The sequence below is a fragment of the Theropithecus gelada genome, chromosome 17 (genome assembly GCF_003255815.1).
Source record: "Theropithecus gelada isolate Dixy chromosome 17, Tgel_1.0, whole genome shotgun sequence".
Lineage (NCBI taxonomy): Eukaryota > Metazoa > Chordata > Mammalia > Primates > Cercopithecidae > Theropithecus > Theropithecus gelada.
In genome coordinates, this window is record NC_037685.1 from 8065252 (window position 1) to 8085265 (window position 20014).

Here is a 20014-nt window from a genome sequence, read left to right on the forward strand (position 1 = left end):
ATTTCAGTTATTAGGCCATTTTACGTTCCATATCTGATAATCCCAGTGTTCACAATCCTTAGTGTTGCTATTGTTTGTTTTCCTAAAATGAGTTTGAAATGGTGGAACTAGTGATTTCTATATAACATAGTCCACTTAGATTTAAGTTTTATGCTGGGAATTTTCCATATCATATAGGGTTTATTATATTATATTCAATAGAATCCATAAAAATGGTTTAACCAGTAGAAACTATAAAAATGGTTTAACTAGGAATTGCCAGTTTTATTATTTTTTTCCCACTTAATATGAGGAAGGAAAACATTGTTTTATTGTTTTATTTAGAGGTGGATGGGTTTTGGAATTCCTACTTAATGCAGAATTCTCAAGCTCACTTTAATTAAATCAGAACATGCAAGTTTTAAAATAGTCTTCCACCACATAAGGCTGTTCTTTCCCAAAGCAATCATTTCCTGGCATTAGGTCTCCTGTTCATTTTCTATTCTGGTTTTAGTTTTACTGAATTATTTGTGTTCCTTTGTCTATTCATTTACTTTTGTACAAACTTTTGGTGTATTAAGTGTATGTTTTAGTTTATCTAAGTTCTGTTTGTTTCATGCTGAGATATCTATCAAGGTGCCCTATGTTAAAAATAAGAGTATGGTAGTGTGATCTTAACATAACTAAAGTTAATTCTTCCATACGCTATATCAAGGGTCACACTAATCCAGAGGAAAACTCTGCTCGCTGTTCTTTCTCTGGAATGAAGTGCTGTTAATCATGCTACTTCTACAACCAACTTACAGTTAGATAGAATGACATGGCTTTGCCATTTGAGCAGTAATTGTATATCTGGGCATTACCAGGGAAGCCAGCAATAGTAAAATTTAAGTGGTGAATGTACTACAAGGGCTACTTTGTCCCATTCAATTGGTGTCTGTAGATGGTTATGTGATCATGCAGCCTGATGAGAAACATGTTCCTATAGCCATCTACAGATATAGGTAAGCATTAGAAGGCTCTACTACGAATAAAATATTCATCTCTCTTTCTTTTCTATGCAAAAAATGAACTCCTCTATCCAAATGAAAGAGTTTAAAATCCTATCAATTTATGCGATAGCTCAAAATCCATTACCTTTGGATTATGTGTTATCTTTATCAGAAGTTAATGCACAGTAGTCTCCGCATCATGATATATTTGACTTTTCTTCATCCAGAGACTTATGAACTAATAATACAGGTTACCTGCTCCCCAAAAAATGCAATATGCAGAGGTGGAACATGGTCTACAGAACTCCAGTTACTGTTTCCATCTGGAAAGAGAAAATAATGAGTGATAGATATTGAGCACTGAACTGTAAAAATTAAATAAAGGAATAAATAATAAATCCATCTGAAATACCTCTGAGCAAACATTGTGATTGTTTCTCCCTGAGGACTGGGGTATATTCCTTAATTAGACTTTGATTCTGCTCTCTGGGGCTGACTCCCAAAGACATTGTTTTCTAAGCTGTTAGTCTAGCATTCACAGGCTTTAATGTGACCACATTGTTTTATCTATCAGGGAATTTGGTATTAATATTTATTTCTTATTATTACTCGCATTGACACACTCATATATTGTTGGTAAAGATCTTCTCCTTCAATATTCTCCTTTTTATATATTAAAATTACTTTAATAAAATTTAATAGGTAAGAAAGCTTACAAGAAAACATCATCATCCACATATGCTATACATATGCAATCAGTAAAATAAAAACAATAGAAAGCTATCTTTTCTATTTTCATAAAGTACAATTATCAATTAAGATTCTTCAGCAAAACAGAACCATATATAAGATCTGTGTGTGTATATATATATATACACACACACACACACACACACATATAAAGGGACATTATTATGCCTCATTAAAACTTTACCCATATGTCTGGACAATACCCCATCTATTTAATCTTCTATATTTGGAGGCTGCTGTTCATATAGCCATCTACAGATAGCAAGTGGATGGGGCAAGGCAACCCTTGTATTCCTTTAACCTCTTAAATTTCACTATCACTGGTTTCCCTGTTAATTCATTGAGGAAAAAGTTGGAAGTGAGGGGTAAATTCATAACAACTACAGTCTAATGCCCACCAGTCCCCTGTTCCTTGTGACTAGATAACCTATCACAAGCTCTGAATCACTGAGCTCCTATATAAAATATTTATTATAAGGAATTAGTGCATACTATTGTGATGGTTAAAATTTGCAGCATAGGCTAGCAGGAGGGGGACTAGAAAGAAGCAGAGATTAACGTTGCAGTCTTGAGGCAAAATTTTTCCTATTTTGTCTTTAAAAGGAGGAGGAAGATCTATCTTGTATACGGTCTAAAAATTATAAAACTTCATGTGAAGAACAAATAAAACTGCATATTTGTATATACACAAATTTTTGTATAAGTTACTTAACGATTACAAAATATTAACTCAACTTTAATTTTGAAAAGCTAAGTTTGACAAATTATGTCAACATTTCATCAAAACATTTCTCTTCTTCCTTCATAGTTATTGACTGATAGCCAGACATATTTCCCACCCACCTTGCATTCAAGTGTGGAACTATAACCAAGATTTCTCCTGTGGAATGTCAGAAGAAGTGTCATGTGATGTGTTCCAGAGAGTTATTTGACTTCTCAACCCTCTTTTTTATCTTCTTCAGAATAAATTCATACTATAGTAAGAATCAAGAGTAAATAAGACAAAAAAATGAGGAAATCTGAGTTGTGTTCAGAATAAGGGCTTGCTACCCAGGGTCACCGTTCCTGGACTATTAAATTAATGATAAATAAAAGGTAGCTGTGTCTGAGTGATATGTGAATTATTTTCTTAAGATAAATTTAGTCTAACACAACTAATTTCCTTAGAAAGTACCTGTATTATTGTCATGCAGCTGTGGTAAAAAATTAACACAACATAGGTGTGGCTTAAAACAATGGGAATTTATTCTCTCACAATTCTGGAAGCAGGAAGGCCAAAATCAGGTTACCATGGTCCAAATGCATCCCTCCCAAAAATCCTATGTTAAAATATAATTGCCAATACAATAATAGTATTAAGAGGTAAGTCCTTTAGGAGGTAATTAAGTGATGAGTGAATAGGATTAGTGACTCTATAAAAGAAGTGCAAGCAAGTTATTCACCTCTTCCAATATGTGGGGACACAGCAATAGGGCACCATCCATGGAGCAGATGGAAAACCTTAACCGAGCACTAAATCTGATGCTTTGATCTTGAACTTCACAGCCTCCAGAACTGTGAGAAATGTGTTTCTCTTACTTAAAAATTAACCAATGCTGCCTCTGTCCTTAACATGGCCTTCTTCTCTTCCCTTCATATCCCACCTCTGTGTTTTTCTTATAAGGACTCTTATCACTGGATTTAAGACTTACTCAGATAATCTAGAATGATCTCATCTCAAAATCTCTAATATAATTACATCTGCAAAGACCTATATTTTCAAATAAAGTCACGTTGAGAGGTTCTGGAAGTTAGAACATGAACATACCTGTTGAACTCCACCATTTAACTCACTATAGTATCTTTTAGAAATTTTATAGAACATATCTTTTTTATTCTGTAATTGCATTATTTATAATGCATCATATTGGTCATATAAGTATTTAGTAAACGCTTGCCTTTCTTAAGTAGAACCTTCCATGTTTTTGAATACTAGTTATAAATGTAATCTGATAGTCCCTAGTTTCACTGACATTAAGATATGAAATTCATCTGTAACTTGAAATGAAAAGTTAGCCAAACTATAAAGGCAAAAATTATTTTATTTACATTTTTCATTTCTAGGAGCAAGGGATTTGGTTAAAAAGAGATTCAAATATTAAACAACAGTTCCATCGCAGAACAGATCACTCTAGCATGATGTTAAAGTAGGACAATTTCTGCCTCAGTTTCAGCTGAAACATGTACAAAATAAAAGCAACAACTATTGAGACAATGAATTGTTTTAAAAAAGAAGGAAAATGGACTTTCAAAAAGGAACTTATTTGGAAAGATGTCTGTTTCTCTTTCCCCAAAACAACAACAACAACAACAACAACAACAACAAAAAACCAGAAAAGAGCTAAGAAAGGATGCTACTTCAAAATCCAACTATAATGAGAAGGGCTTCAGCAGAACAACTTGAAGTATAGGTGTTCTGGGAATTAAAGGACATGGAGAACTATTTCCTGGCCCATGCTGGGGAAAGATAAAATAACCTGTAGAGTAAAGAGCTGCATCTGCAAAATAATTGTTCTTCTTTCTGGTAATAGTTAATAAGTGCCTGAATTTCAGCAACCACATGACTTCTGTAGTAGTATCCATCTGGCCTCATTTTAGAAGGGCGTCTGCTCAAGAAGAAAACTATATCATAGCAAGAACTTCAGCAGTAAGAGGGTTCCTGAGACATAAGCTGCAGCAGAAGAGTCATTGTCCACACAATGAGAAAGGTCCAGATGGGACAGTCGCTGAAGAACTCACAAAAGCACCCATATCTTTAAGATCTTTCTTAATCATCTTCCACACCTACAGAATGCAGAGCCTCTTACAACATCTCAAGTGGAAAGAATTACCTGTATGGCAATCTTATTTATCCTCCTCCTGCCACTCTGAGAAAGGAGAAGAGAGCTATATATGGGGAAGAAAGAGAAAGGATGATGGTCCTTCCCCAGATGGTGATGGAAAACCTGTAGCAAGCCCTAGTTGAAAAACAGGGAAATTTACAGAAAGTGAATACAATATTCTATTGCAATGTATATTCATAAAATGAATTCATTCATGCACTATTTATAAGCAAGTGAATCAAGTCACCAAATTATCTTTTACACAATTTTCTGTGAGCTACCAGTGAAAACAGAGCAGAGAAACATGCCACTCAATTGAACATTCACACCTCATCTTATTGCCCTTTCCCAGTTTCCTCATGTGTTTGGCACAAAGGCCGCCCCTTCTCTTGAGTTTCTGTGCTTTTCCTGATAAAACGATGCAGCAAAGTATCTCAAACATGAGTAATCCTCCTAGTTAGAGGAATCAATAAATAAAAAGCAGCAACAATAACAAAAACAAAACCATAAAAATTTTGGGGACACATAAGTGATTTATTTCTAATGAGAGAACATGAGATTCTGACTATAAGTTTTAAAATTAGAAACAATATGTTATTGTATCTTTCAAATTCTCTACTAAATTTTATCCAAATATTTTTATTTTTAATATATTTTTATAAAATTTAAGTTATTATGATAAGAGTATAGAAATGGTCACCCTTCTACAACTTACCTGAATGTATGAAACATAGTATTATAATCTATTATAACCTAAAAATTATACTATATTATTTTTTGGATAATTATTCCATAGAAACTGTTTGGCTACAAAAGGGTAAGTATATGGTTTATACATTTTTATATGAGAATAGTCAACTAAATCACAACCTCAAATTATCTATTGAGGTTATCCATAATGAGATTGGGAGTGATTAAAATAGACAATATACTTTTCTACTGCTAAAAATTTGTCTGTGCATTCAAGAAGCAGGGGATAATAGTAAGTATTTTGTTTGCTATTGTCTGAAATTGTATCTTCATATATAAACATATGCGACTATTTAAAAAAAATAAACTTAATATAAACAACTTTAAAATGCCATATGGTAACAAACACCACATATACCTAAAATGTTAACATTGTAAATGCTTGTCTATTTAAAATAATAAAGCACATAATAAAATAAATATTACATAATAAAACTGACTAAAATACTAAAATAAACTATGACTCACCATAGAAATGACACAGATGCATTACCAATTACAAAATATTGAATAATTTGCAAACAAAAGTTTTCAATGCTTGTGCAAGATTTTTTTTCTATTGAACATTTTTTTTGTATGTGTTTGTTTTTAGTTCTAAGCTAATAAAACTCTTTAAAAGATAGGATTTTCTGAGAAGGTAGAGCAAAATGGCCAAATAGAACCTTCCAACAATTGTCCCCCAATGGAATTATCAAGGAGAAGAACTCTCCACCTAGAAAACACCTTCATAAGAACAAAATAATCAGATGAGAGAATCAAGTACCTGGTTGTTGCACAGTAACAAGAAAAGGCTAATTGAAGGGGACAGAAAGGACAGTTTTTCTTTGCCTACACCACCCCTCCAGCAAACCCAAGGCAGCTCAGTGCGGAGAGAGAAACTGTGGGCTTGGGAGAAGCGGAGTGATGTGATTGTGGGGCTTTGCATTAGAACTCAGTGTCAATCCATCACAGTGGAACTCAGCGCTGAATAGAATTCTGCCAGTTCTCGTAGAGGAAGCATCTAGACAAGCCCTGGACCAGAGAGAAATCTGCTGTCCCAGCAGGAAGAACCTGAGTCCTGGCTCACCACTGGCTGACTAAACTGGCTTTGGACACTGAACAAATTTCAGTGGCAGACAGGCTGTAATGACTGTTGCCCTTGATTGAGCTCCAGTACTGCTCTGATCTCAGAGGCTGTGGGCTTGGGTGTGAAACACCGAATGAAACACCAGCTGTGGTGTCCACAAGCATGTCTTTGTCATTACTTCCTCAATTCCAGACAATGCAGTATGGTGTGAGACTCATTTTTACTGGGAGAAGGAAATAGAAGAGTATAGAAGATTTTGTCTTGCAACCTGGTATCAGCCTAGTCACAGTTTACAAAACAGAGCACCAGGTGGAATTTCAAGTCCCCTATTTCATGACATTCTTGGAAATGATGCTTCCTGGGAATGATGTTTGCTGGCCCCATCCTAGGACAGAAAAGCATCTACTGACCTCTTAGGTTGAACGTGAGTCCCAGGTGGTTTCACCACCTGAAGACTAAATTTACTGTGGACCTTGACTAAACATCAGTGGCAGTCACAAAGTAGTGGTCGAGCTGCAGGCTTTGGGCAAGACCTGATTCTGCCCTGGTATCTTAAGCTGTGAGGTTTTGCTGTAACTTAGCATATTGTCAGCTGCAGCAGGAATGGGAGTGCCTGTGTTACCCCTCCCCTTAACTCTAGACAGCCAAGAATGGTAAAAGACTCATTCCACTCGGGAGAAAGAGAAGGAAACAAGCAAGAAACTTTTCATGGGGACCCAGAGAAATCTCCCTTATCTTCTCAAAGTGCATCAGGACTGGTTATCCAGGAGTCTGCAAGAATCACAGCATGTCTGAACTTAACGGCACCCTCTAGTGCTGAAATTACTGCAGTGAACACAGGATTAGGAATCTCAACAGTCAGTCGTCTCTTTGAATTCTTGGAAGTTTCTCCGAAGTAGAATAGGTACAAATAAGGCCAAACTTCCAAGATTGGAATAAATACCCAACTTCTCAATGAACAGACATTGAGAAATGTCCAAAAGCATAACGAACATTTAGGAAAATATAACCTCAACAAATAGACTAAATAAGGTGCCAGGGACCAACCCTAACATGATGAAACTATGTGAACTATTTTTCCAGTAGAAAATTCAAAATAACTGTTTTAAGGAAGCTCTTTAAAGTTCAAGAAAACACATTGAATCAATTTAAAAATTTATCAGAGAAATTTTACAGAGATTAAAATACTTTTAAAGTCAAAAATAAATCCTAGAGCTGAAAAACACAATTAACAAACTGAAAATGCACCACAGTGTCTTAACAGCAGAACTGATCAAGTAGGAGAAAGAGTTAGTGAGTTTAAAGACTGCCATTTAAAAATAAAGTCAAAAGAGAAGAAAATAAATAAATAATGTAAAAGACTGAATATGCTTACAAGTATACTTCAAGACACAAGATCAGAAGGGCAAATCTAAGAGTCATTGGCCTTAAAGAAAGAGTCCAGAAAGAGATAGGAATAAAAAGTTTATTCACAGAAATAACAACAGAGAACTTTACATATTTAAGGAAACATGAATGTACAGGTATAAGAAGGACAGAGAACACCAAGGCAATTCAATACAAATACCCCAAGTTATATAATAATCAAAATTTCAGAAGTGAAGGAAAAGAGAGGACACTAAAAACAGCTACACACAGAGATAATTAACTTATAAAGAAGGTCCAATTCATCTGGCAACAAATTTCTCAACAAAAACCATATAGCCCAGAAGGGAATGGGAATTTTGTCCCAAGCAAAGCAATCATTTAAGCATGAAGGAGAGATAAAGACTTTCCTTGTCAAACAAAAAATGAAAGAATTCCTCACTATCAGACTTATCTTTTAGGAAATGCTAAACATATAATCTATCTGATACGAATATTTTCTTCCAGTCTGTGGCTTGTCTTTTACTCTTTTGACAGTGTCTTCCAGAGAATAAATTTTTAATTATAATGAAATCTGACTTACAAATGATTTCTTTCATTAATTGTGCATTTGGTATTGTATGTCTTGCTCATTTAAGTTGGATTTTTTCCACTTACTGTGAAATTTCAGGGATTATTTTTAGTATTTTTGAATATAAATTCTTAATATGTTTTACAAATATTTTTTCTGACCTTTTAACTTGTGTTTTCATTCCTTTTAGAATCTGTTTCACAGAACATCCTTTTAATTTTAATGTAGACCAACATATCTTTTTGTTTTTTATGATTTTGCTTTTGATGTTGTATGTAAAAACTTGTCAGTTAGATGACATAGAGGAATTATTGCGGTTTGGTTCCAGTCTACCACAGTAAAGCAAATATGTTAATAATGCGAGATACACAAATTTTTGGTTCTCTAGTGCATATAAAAGTTATGTTTATACTATCATCTCTTAAGTGCGCAATTGTTATGCCCAGACCGTTTGTTCCCCAAAGAAGACCACCAGAGTCCAGAGTCAAAGCCAAGCGGCAAGGATCTTTACTACAAGTTCGAACTTGGTCCCTCCATTCCACAGCATACAAGAGACAGCATACAAGAGACGCCCTCGAACAATGCGAGTGCTTGCTTTTTATAGCCCGATGTAAACAGGATATGTAAAGTTACAGGGAACAAGGTAATTCTCTCGGTTACAGCATTACAATTGGTTAACATTATACATTTAGCATTCCTTATCGGAGATCTCCCAGGTGATGTTTTTCTGAAGTTTGAAAGAAATATGGAGGAATGTGTTTGTGCTGGGCTCAGGAAGTTGGGAGATATATGGGGGATGTGCCTCATTCCTTTCACAATAGCATTGTGTCTGAGAAATGGATATACCTTGCCTTAAAAGTACTTTATTGCTAAAAAAAAATTACAATAATCTGGGCTTTCAGTGAATCCTAATTTCAAATCTTCTTGTTGGTGGAGGTCCTTGTCTCAATTTTCATGGCTGTTGAGTGATGGGGGTGGGGATTGCTGAAAGTTTGGGTGGCTGTAGAAATTTTTTAGAATAAGACATCAATAAAAATTTGCCACATTGGTCAATTCTTCCTTTCACAAAAGACTTCTCTGTAGCATGCAATGCTGTTTCATAGCATTTTCCTGCAGTAAAACTTCTTTCAAAATTAGAGTCAGTTTCCTCAAACCCTGATGCTGTAGCAACAATGATTATGTACTGTGTCATGCGCATCCATGTGAAGAGACCACCAAACAGGCTTTGTGTGAGCAATAAAGCTTTTTAATCAGCTGGGTGCAGGCGGGCTGAGTCCAAAAAGAGAGTCAGCAAAGGGAGATAAGGGTGGGGCCGTTTTATAGGATTTGGGTAGGTAAAGGAAAATTACAGTCAAAGGGGGATTGTTCTCTGGCAGGCAGGAGTGGGGGGGTCACAAGGTGCTCAGTGGGGGAGCCAGGATGAGCCAGAAAAAGGAATTTCACAAGATAATGTCATCGCTTAAGGCAAGGACCGGCCATTTTCACTTCTTTTGTGGTGGAATATCATCAGTTAAGGCCGGGCAGGGCATTTGCACTTCTTTTGTGATTCTTCAGTTACTTCAGGCCATCTGGGCATATACATGCAAATCACAGGGGATGCTATGGCTTGGCTTGGGCTCAGAGGCCTGACATACTGTTCTAAATCTTTTGTTGTCATTTCAATAACGTTTTCATTCTCTTTTTCAGGTGTAGAGTCTGTCTCAAGAAACCACATCTTTACTTACAGCATAAGAAGTAACTCCTCATTCATTCGAGTTTGATGATGAGATTGTAGCAATTCAGTCATATCTTCAGGATCCACTTCCAACTCTAATTCTCTTGCTATTTCTATCATATTTGCAATTACCTCCTCCACTGAAATCTTAAACCCCTCAAATTTATCTATTAGTGTTGAAATCAAGTTCTTTCAAATTCCTGTTAATGCTGCTGTTTTGACCTCTTCCCATGAATTACAAATATTCTTAATGGCACCAACAGTGGTGAATCATTTTCAGAAATTTTCTAATTTAATTGGTCAGATCCATCAGAGGAATCACATCTATGGCAACTACAGCTTTACAAATGTATTTCTAAAATAACAAGACCTGAAAGCTGAAATAACTCCTTGAGTCATGGGCTGAATGTGATGCTGTGTTAGCATATATGAGAACAACATTAATCTCTGTGCATCTTCATCAGAGCTGTTATGTGACCAGGTACACAGGCAATCAGCAGTAATACATTGAAATACATCTGTTTTTCTGAGCAGTAGTTCACAACAGTGGGTTTAAAATATTTAGTAAACTATTCTATAAGCAGATGTGTGGTTACCCAGGCTTTGTTGTTACATTTACAGAGCATAGTCAGAGTAGATTTAGAATAATTTTTAAGAGCCCTAGAATTTTTGAAATGGCAGATAAACATTGGCTTTCTCTTGAAGTAACCGGCTTCATTAGTCCCTAACATGATAACCAGCCTATATTTTAAGCTTTGAAGCCAAGCCTTGACTTATTTCTAGCTATGAAAGCTCTAGAAGGCATCTTCTTCCAAAAAAACAGTGTTTTACCTATATCGAAATTCTGTTGTTTAGTGTAGCCACCTTTAGTAATTATTTTGACTAGACCTTCTGGATAACCAGCTGCAGCTTCCACATCAGCACTTGCTGATTCATCTTGTCGTCTTCTGCTATAATATGCCCTCTTTCTTAAAACCTCAAGAACCAATTTCTGCTAGCTTTAAACTGTTCTCCTGAAGCTTTCTTACCTCTCTCATATTTCATAGCATTCAAGATCATTAGAGCCTTGCTCCAGGTTAGGTTGTGCCTCAAAATATTGAGTCTGGTTTGATCATCTCTCTAGATCACTAAAACGTACTCTGCTATCAGCAATAAAGCTGTTTTGCTTTCCTATTGTTCATGTGCTCACTGGAGTAGCACATTTAATTTTTTTCAAGAACTTTTCCTTTGTATTTATAACTTTGCTAACTGTTTAGCACAAGAGGTCTAGATTTTGGCCTATCTCAGCTGTCAACATTTCTTCCTCATTAATCTTAATAATTTATTAATCATTTATAGCTTTTGATTTAAAATGAGAAATTTGGCCAGGTTTGTTGGCTCAAATCTGTAATCCTAGCAGTTTGGGAAGCCAAGATGGGAGGATTGCTGGAACCCAGGAGTTCAAGATCAGTCTAGGAAACATGGTAAAACTGTCTCTACAAATTTTTTTAAAAAATTAACTGGGCCTGGTTCACATCTCTGGTCCCAGCTACTCAGGAGGTTGATGTGGGAGGATTGGTTGAGACTGGGAGGCCAAGGCTGCACTGAGTCCTGATTATGCCACTGTATCCCAGCTTGGGTGACAGAGTGGGACCCTGTCTCAAACAAAAAAGGAAGTGGGGAAAGAGAAAGGATTCTCTGTTTCATTTGAACACTCAGAGGCATTTATAGTGTTTTCAGTTGGTCTGATTTCAATAGATTTGTGTTTCAGTACATAGAGCATCTCAGAGAGAGAGAGAGTTGGGGGACTGGTCACTTGTTGGAGCAGTCAGAAAACACACAGCATTTACTGATTACATCTCAGGTGTTATATGGACAGTAAGTATGAAAGAAAAATAAAGATTCTTACAATCTATGGCAGGGCCAAGAGTTCATCTTGAAGTTAATACAGCATCACCATTACTCTCAAAGATTTCTCCTTAGTTTATTTGATACAATGTGTCCTGCAACAGCTCAAAACTTTGGAATTAAATGTGTTTCCATTCTTAGTCACTTGGGAAAGTTATTTTCTTCTGAAGAACTCACTTTCCTCTTCTTTAAAATGCAAGTAATATCACCCACACTCAATCACATGTTTTAAGCATATTTAGTTATATTTTCCACTTTACTACCACAGAAAATAAAAAGCATTCTAATTTACAAATACATGTACAAGTTAAGGTGAACAGTATGCTTTCATGCATTCCAATATATAAAAATGTATCATCCTTATACATATTTTTTATATATAGGAAGATAGATAGATACATATATATATATATAAAATTTTCATTGTTGGTTGCTTTTCCCCCAAAAAAGTAAATTAATATATGACTAAAATTTATTTAAAATACTTACTAAATAAGAAGAGCTTGAATGTTAGTTAACTTACACCTGTGATACTTAAGTTAATTTTTTTCTTTTGGGAGACAATGAATTTTCTTATGTTAAATAGATTAAGTCATCAGTGAGGACAGTCATTTTTTATGTCTGCCATTCAACCACTAGAATGATACACACTCACAGACTCTGTCACATATACTCTATGTTCAATAATAACTGCCTCAAATTTTTACTTTTTTCAACTAAGTCATAATGCAAGAAATACCTCTTTTTGAATTTATTAAATTTTAAATTTGTGTATCTAAAGTTCATAGATTCTAAAATTAAGTGCGTAGACTTTTAAAAGAATAGGCCCAGTTAATTTGATAGAAATGTACTAATTCTCAAGTAAATGCTTACATTTCACTCAGCTAATCTTATTCTCAAATTTTTTCTAGTATATTAGTTAACTGTATGTTCCATTAAGTATGCATTCTGCAGAGTTAAATGAATTTATATTCATATATTAATAGCTTTAGTTCATTAGAAAATCTATATTCATACTTACTACAAGATTTCACAAAATTGCAGTTTTAATACAAAGAACAAGAGCAATTGTTAACAAGAACATTAAGCTGTCTAGTGAGCTGGAATTCTGAAGTTAAATTAATAGGGTAGCCTGTTTACATATCAATAAGAGTATGAAAATCAGGTCTAAATAATGGTGGAAGAATTGCAAATGGATCAACAAACTCTCAGTAAGTGAACGTTTGTATGTTGTATAATGCAAAACTGGTACTTACTGATGCATTTAAATACTGTGCAACATATTCATGAATATGCTTTATGCATATCTTGTGACATTAGAGCTATAAGCAATTCATGTTAAGTTTGTGCAGAATATAAACATTATTTATCCATTTTTAAAAGTTAAATAACTAATCAAAAATTAAAATATTTCACTTCTTTTATTTTTTTCAGCAAGGAGATTATTTGGTTAGCATATTTGCCTAAAATAATACAAATTTTCTGCTAAACTGTGTTTGCTTTTGCTAAGGCAATTATAACTGTAAGACATTTCAGTCAATCTAAGTGGAAAGTTTGGCTGCTATTTACAGCTTCCTGTTAAGATCCAAAAGTTGATAAGTTATGTAATTGGGACTAGTGACTTGGAATCATACATTCTTAATCCTCTCCTTTAGAGGACAGGAAGTCTAGCATTTATTATTTCTTTCTCAGAAATTAGGAAATTAGCTGTCTTCAAGGTAATCTGAATCCCAGAATTAACTGTTAATTAACTCATGCTTATATAAAACATAAATTTACAAGGCCATTAGTTTTCTTAATAACAAAATAAAGAAAAATATGAAATGGCCAGAGATCTGAGATACACTTTAGATGCAATCATATTTGACAAAAGTTTTATTATTGTTACCTTAGATTACTAGCATAATTAACTTACAAGGAAATCACAATCTAGCCAGATGTTTTTCTTTTTCATTGTTGTTCTTTTTCTTTTCTTTTCTGCTTTTCTTTCATTGACCAGTGATTGTCAATTTTGACTACACATTAAAATCATCTGAGGCTTCAAAAAAAAAAAAAAAAATCAATTCACACTGACAGAGACAGGAGATAGCCAAATGCTACCCAGGTCATTGTGCACAGGGGGCTTACCTAAACATGCCCATGGTGAAAAATTTTGTCCCTTAATACATGCATCGTAAGGGACATAAGTCACCGTGGAGTAGCTCAGATTAAGGACCTGCATAAGCACTGGGAGAATGGTGTGGGGCCTCCAGGAATTTATGCCTTATGCAGGGGAGGGGCCAGGACTCTTCAGCTCTGTGTGGTAGCCTGGTATTCAATCTGTGAGATGGGAGCCTGTTGGTAGGACCCTCTTTTTCTTTGCTGAGAGCTGTCTTTTTGCCTAATAAATCCATCCTCCTCACACTTCAGTGTCTTTGTGTGCCTAAGCTTTCCTGGTCGTGTGACAAGAACGTGTATTTTAGCTGAACTAAGGAGAAAAAAAAAATCCTGCATCAATTTTAATTTAGAATATCTGAGTGTGGGACTCAGATACCAGTATTTTTCTAAGGAAAAAATTCCATTTAGTATATATTTTTTCATTCTTATTTCTGTCACTTGAAAGCTGATACTTAAATATTTCTCCTGGAAATTATAGAAAGAATAGTATACCAATTTTCTCTTCTGATATTAGAAATTTTAACAAAAAGCAATATATTAAAAATCTAACAAAGGTGTGCTAGTTGTATAAATTTGGGCAAATTGCTTGAACTCTCTTGTCCTGGGCATACCTGGAAATGAGGAATTAAAGAGTGTTTAGAACACATTATGTTCTAGATCAACAAGTAATATTAATTGTGTATCTGAGTTACTAGGCTTCCTTTATTTTGAGAAAATATCTGGACATCCACAAACATATGAAACCATAATTTATATTCAGACTTTCTTTCAAGTAAAATGATATTCCAAAAACAAAAAGCCGCAAGTTCAGCTCATAACTCAAACAATTGTTCAAGTGATCTCACTCAAGATAGCCTCATACTTATGCGTGCAACTGAAGGGCTTTATGTGTATTTCTCATTTTGTGATACAGAATATTAAAAAAGACATAAATTTAAGAGTAGAGATTTAATAATTTTTTTAAATGTACTGCTTTATCTAGAACATTCATAAATGAAACTGAACTTTTGTTCCCATGAGATTGCATTATGCAAATGACAATATAATGAAGAAGAAATATAAAGTCTTCCTATTATTATGGAACTCATTTTTATCTTATGGATTCTTGAATTTATCTCAGAAGCCCTCCAGTGATCTGACGGTCCACTTTGAGAACCACTGGTATAAAGACAGACAAGTAATCTTTTTAAGAAAAGTAAATTATGGCATCATCTTCTAAAGTGTCTTGTTGTCTCTGGTTTTAGCTTACCCCACCCCCACCTTCACTAAGCTACGGATCTCTGGTTCTCACTTACAAATATTCAATAACTTTCCATTGTTCTCAAGATAAATTCCAAAGCCCTTCACACGGCCCACATATCCTTCATTTCCTAAATTATATGTCTGTCTCCCCAACTGCCTCTCCAAGTCTAATGATATTATTATACTCATTTCCTCAAAGCACAGTGCTTCTTTGTTCTTAGAGGACTTTCTACAGTTTCTTTTTTTTTTTTTTTTTTTTAATTTTTTTCCATTTGGAAAAGTTTAGTTCTCCATTTCTCTTACTTGAATAATTTATGTTGATACAGAAAATTTCAGCAATTCCAGAGTCTGGGTTGATTTTCTATAAATATGTCATAACCTTTTGTACGTTTCCCATGAAATTGTCAATATCACTGTGCTGTAATTTTGTTTAATGCAATATCCCTTCTGTGTTCATTGCAAAAGACTATAAACTCCTTGGGTAAAGCATAAAGTTTGTCTTACTCAAGTTTCACCTTTATTTTCAAAGAGAAACATTTGAAAAATAAATTTTATCTGGCTAGTATTAATTATTTCTTGTAGGCTAACATAGCTGCGTTTTAATGCTTACAAATAGTATTCCCCAACAAAATAAAATGAAAATGAAAAAGAGAGTCAAAAATTATGTGATTACACTTGTACACATATTGATATATTCACTACATTTTTTGTACTACATTGTGACTAGTGAGCTAGTTGAAGGACATATTTTACAGAGATTTTACAAAGTTTTAGAATTTTATCAGGATGAAATAAGTAGAACACTCAGAGCTCAATGCCATGAGCCACCGTGATGTGTCACAAAAATAATGCTACATGACATCAGGAGCGAGGCCAAGGGATTTGTTTATTTCACATCCAATTCCCAGTTTCTTGTCTAATATAAATTTCAAATTTAAATCTAAGAGCTCAGAGAATAATAGTTCATTTAAAAATCTTACTTATCTATTAATATATATTTTACAATTATTTTGCATTTTTTGAATACCTATAATGAAATATATTAATGTAGTAATCAATAAGGTTAGCTCTAACTTACAGTGATATTATTTATGATTTTACTATCTCTCTGGTAACTGTTAAATGTGATCTTTGTAAGAATATTGTTTAGATTTTGTGCTCTTTTACTTCTGTTTGTTTTTCATCTCAAATTAGAAAAAAAAATGAAGACCAAATTCTTATTTGTGAGAATTAGTTAACTCCATTTTTGGCTGTCTCATTTTGAGCATTTAACTGTCACAGGGCAGAGTACAGACCATTTCATCCATTTTAAAATAATACACTGTCTCTTTGGAGACAGTCCTGTCATTTGTTTTCATTTTACTGAGGCGTCTCTCTTTAGATTGAAATATTTATTAAAAGGAAAAGTCCAACTCCCTGAGACATGTAACCAAAGGATGAGATTTCTTAATTCACACTGTATCTGAAACACATTCTCCTAGCTATTTTGGCATAGTAGGTTATACGCTGCATTTTAAAATACAGTGTGGTGATCAAACTATTGAGCCTCGAGAGAAACAGGTTCTTGTTTAAATTAAAAATTTATTCACTGTTCATCTTTCCATACATTGTGAATTGTAGTCATTGTTCATGCTCACTCTTCTTCTTTAAAAAATAATCCATAAAAAGTATACCAGCCTAGTATATAAAATTGGTTTCTGCCTCTTTGGTTTAAAGATATGGGAAGGTGATTTGCAATGAATTTCTTTACGAAACATTTAATTTTTATAAAGGAACTCTCTTGCCTTTTACCCTACTACAGTAAACATAAGATTTAGGTTAAATTACCTCAAAATGTCTTCAAATGCCATATAGAATAGGTTGCCATACACATGTCAGAATTAGACTGGGTAAATATTTCCTTCTGTAAACATGAATATCTTTTGTCATCATTATTTTGCAGAATGGGAAGTTGTGAAAGGATCTTTGTAAACCTTGGAGAAGTATAAATATATTATGCTTTGTATAGATAAAGACAAAAACATTAATTTTCAATAATAATTTTAGTAATCACACAGAAGTTACATAAGGGCAATCAGACTGCCTTCCTGATGTACATAAAATAATTCTAAGAGAGAAAAAAAGACTTTTTACTATGGTAAAAAAAAGCCTTGAAAAATAGATACAAATTTAAAAGAAATCACGAATTAAAGGAAGAGGGACACTTTTTTGATTTTCGAATGTCTTCAGTGAAGGAGAAAAATACCATCATACAAAAGATAGCTGTGTTAAGTGTTTTTTTCTTTAATTTCAAGAATGAATATGTATAATTTAGAAGAATGAGCTGGGTGCAGTGGCTAACGCCTTTAATCTCAGCACTTTGGGAGGCCAAGGCAGGTGGATCACTTGAGGTCAAGAGTTTGAGACCAGCCTGTCCACCACGGTGAAACCCTATCTCTACTAAAAATACAAAAAAAATAAAAAAATAGTTGAGCAGTTATGGGCACCTGTAATCCCAACTACTCCAGAGGCTGATGCAGGAGAATTGCTTGAACCTGGGAGGTGGAGGTTGCAGTGAGCTGAGATCGCGCCACTGCACTACAGCCTGGGTGTAGTGGAATGGAGAGTGAAACTCCATCTCAAAAAAAAAAAAAAAAAAAAGAAAATGAATATAAATATATATGAATATATTCACACATATGTATATCAGTTGTTTTTCAGAAATGATACCAAATTTGTCTGAGAAACAGTAACAAAAGCTACATATTTACCAGCTGGAGCTGCAGTAGATAATATCATTTTTTAGCAAATAATTTTTTCCTAGTTTTTAAATCATTTAAGTAATTTGGCTAGATTGTCTCTTAATAATATGTTATCCAATTTTTTTTTTCTTCCTACAAAATGTAAAGTAGAAGTTACTATCATGATCATTCATGGAAGAAATATATTTGAAATACCAGCTTCATTATAATTTAGAGTTAAATTATTAATCAAGTATTCCATAACAAAACTTTTGTTAGTAGATAATTGATATGGTTTGTCTTTGTATCCCCACTCAAATCTCATCCTGAATTGTAAGCCCATTGTCAGGGGAGGAACCTGGTTGGAGGTAATTGAATCACAGGGACAATTTACACCCATGGTGTTCTCATGATAGTGAGTTCTCATGAGATCTGACAGTTTTATAAGGGGATTTCCCCTTCACTCATTTCTCATTTCTTCTCCTGCCTGTTATTATGTGAAGAAGGGCATATTTGCTTCCCCTTCCTCCATGATTGTAAGTTTCCTGAGACTTCCCCAGCCGTGCAGAATTGTGTCAATTAAACCTCTTTTTTAATAAATTACCCAGTCTCGGGCAGTTCTTTATAGCAGCGTGAGAATGGACTAATGCAATAATATAACAAACTTACCTTTACCAGAAACCACAAATTAAGATACCAATTAATTACTTCTCTAAGTTTATCTATCTAAAAGAGGTTTGTCTGAATATTTAGGAAGTCATATGATCAAAGGATACTATGAGTGACTGATCAAACTCATATTCCATATTTGATCAATGGGACCACAGTCACGCAGAAGCAATTTAAATCTCTTGGTTCCCTAGTGAGAATAGTAAATTCACAGTTTTAATTTTAGAAGTAAAATCTAATAGAAAAATCCAGAGAAGAAAAGTTATTTCAACAAGGATATAATTTGTGGCTTTGATTAAAACCATATCAACCATTTTATCTGAAGATTAGATAATTTTATCTAAACAAGTGTTTTATTGTATAAAATAGTAGAAACAGATTTCCAACTTTGATCCAGTAATGCCAGCAGCAACCAACTTTAAGATTTGATTTAAAAATATTATCTAGTTTTAGCTATAATTTTCATCTTTATGTTTACTTTTATGTACATGACTAGACTTAGTGTCTACTGAAGCACTTTCCGTTGGAAAAAAATCCTCTTTTAGTTCTATTTTCTGAAAGTTACCACAGTGTAGTTTGCTATATCTATTTAAAAATACCTTTCAGATTGTTTAAGGTAAAGAGAGATTGTTTATACACATATTTTTTCTTCCTTAGTCTGTCATTTTCAGTTTCTCTCTGATGATGTATTTTTATATGTATATTTTAAAAGTTCACATAGTTCAATATTTCAAGTTTTTAAAAATTATTTATTCTAAGAATATTGGGGAAATAATAAAGACAATTCCCCTTTTTAGAATTATCTGTTAAGAGTGATGAAAATAACACTGAGTATTCAGAGAGCGAAAACGTTATTGGAGCCATGACATATGTAATATTTTTCTTAAATACTTTAAAGCCGACTATTTAAAACCACTTTAAAAATTAAGTAAATACTTATATTTCTCTTAATAATCTTCTAGTGTTCACAAATTTTCTGTATAACATGTTTATGGTGAATTTCTATAACAAATACATTAGCCATATCAAGCATTTACAGTAACAGTGCTGATATCTTTCTAGTATTCACTAAGTTTGCTCAACAGTGAATTTCCAAGGCATGGGTAATTTAAGAGTTTCTGTGATTCCAGTTTGCTTCTGGATTTTTTTTTTTTTCTTCAGTGGGTGGTGTGGGCAGGGAAGGAGTGTGACGCATAGGGGAAGTTCTTACTACAAATATCTCGCCTATCACTATATGTGCTAGAGAGATCAATTTGGCATATAATGTGAAGTATAAATTTATGTTTTACTT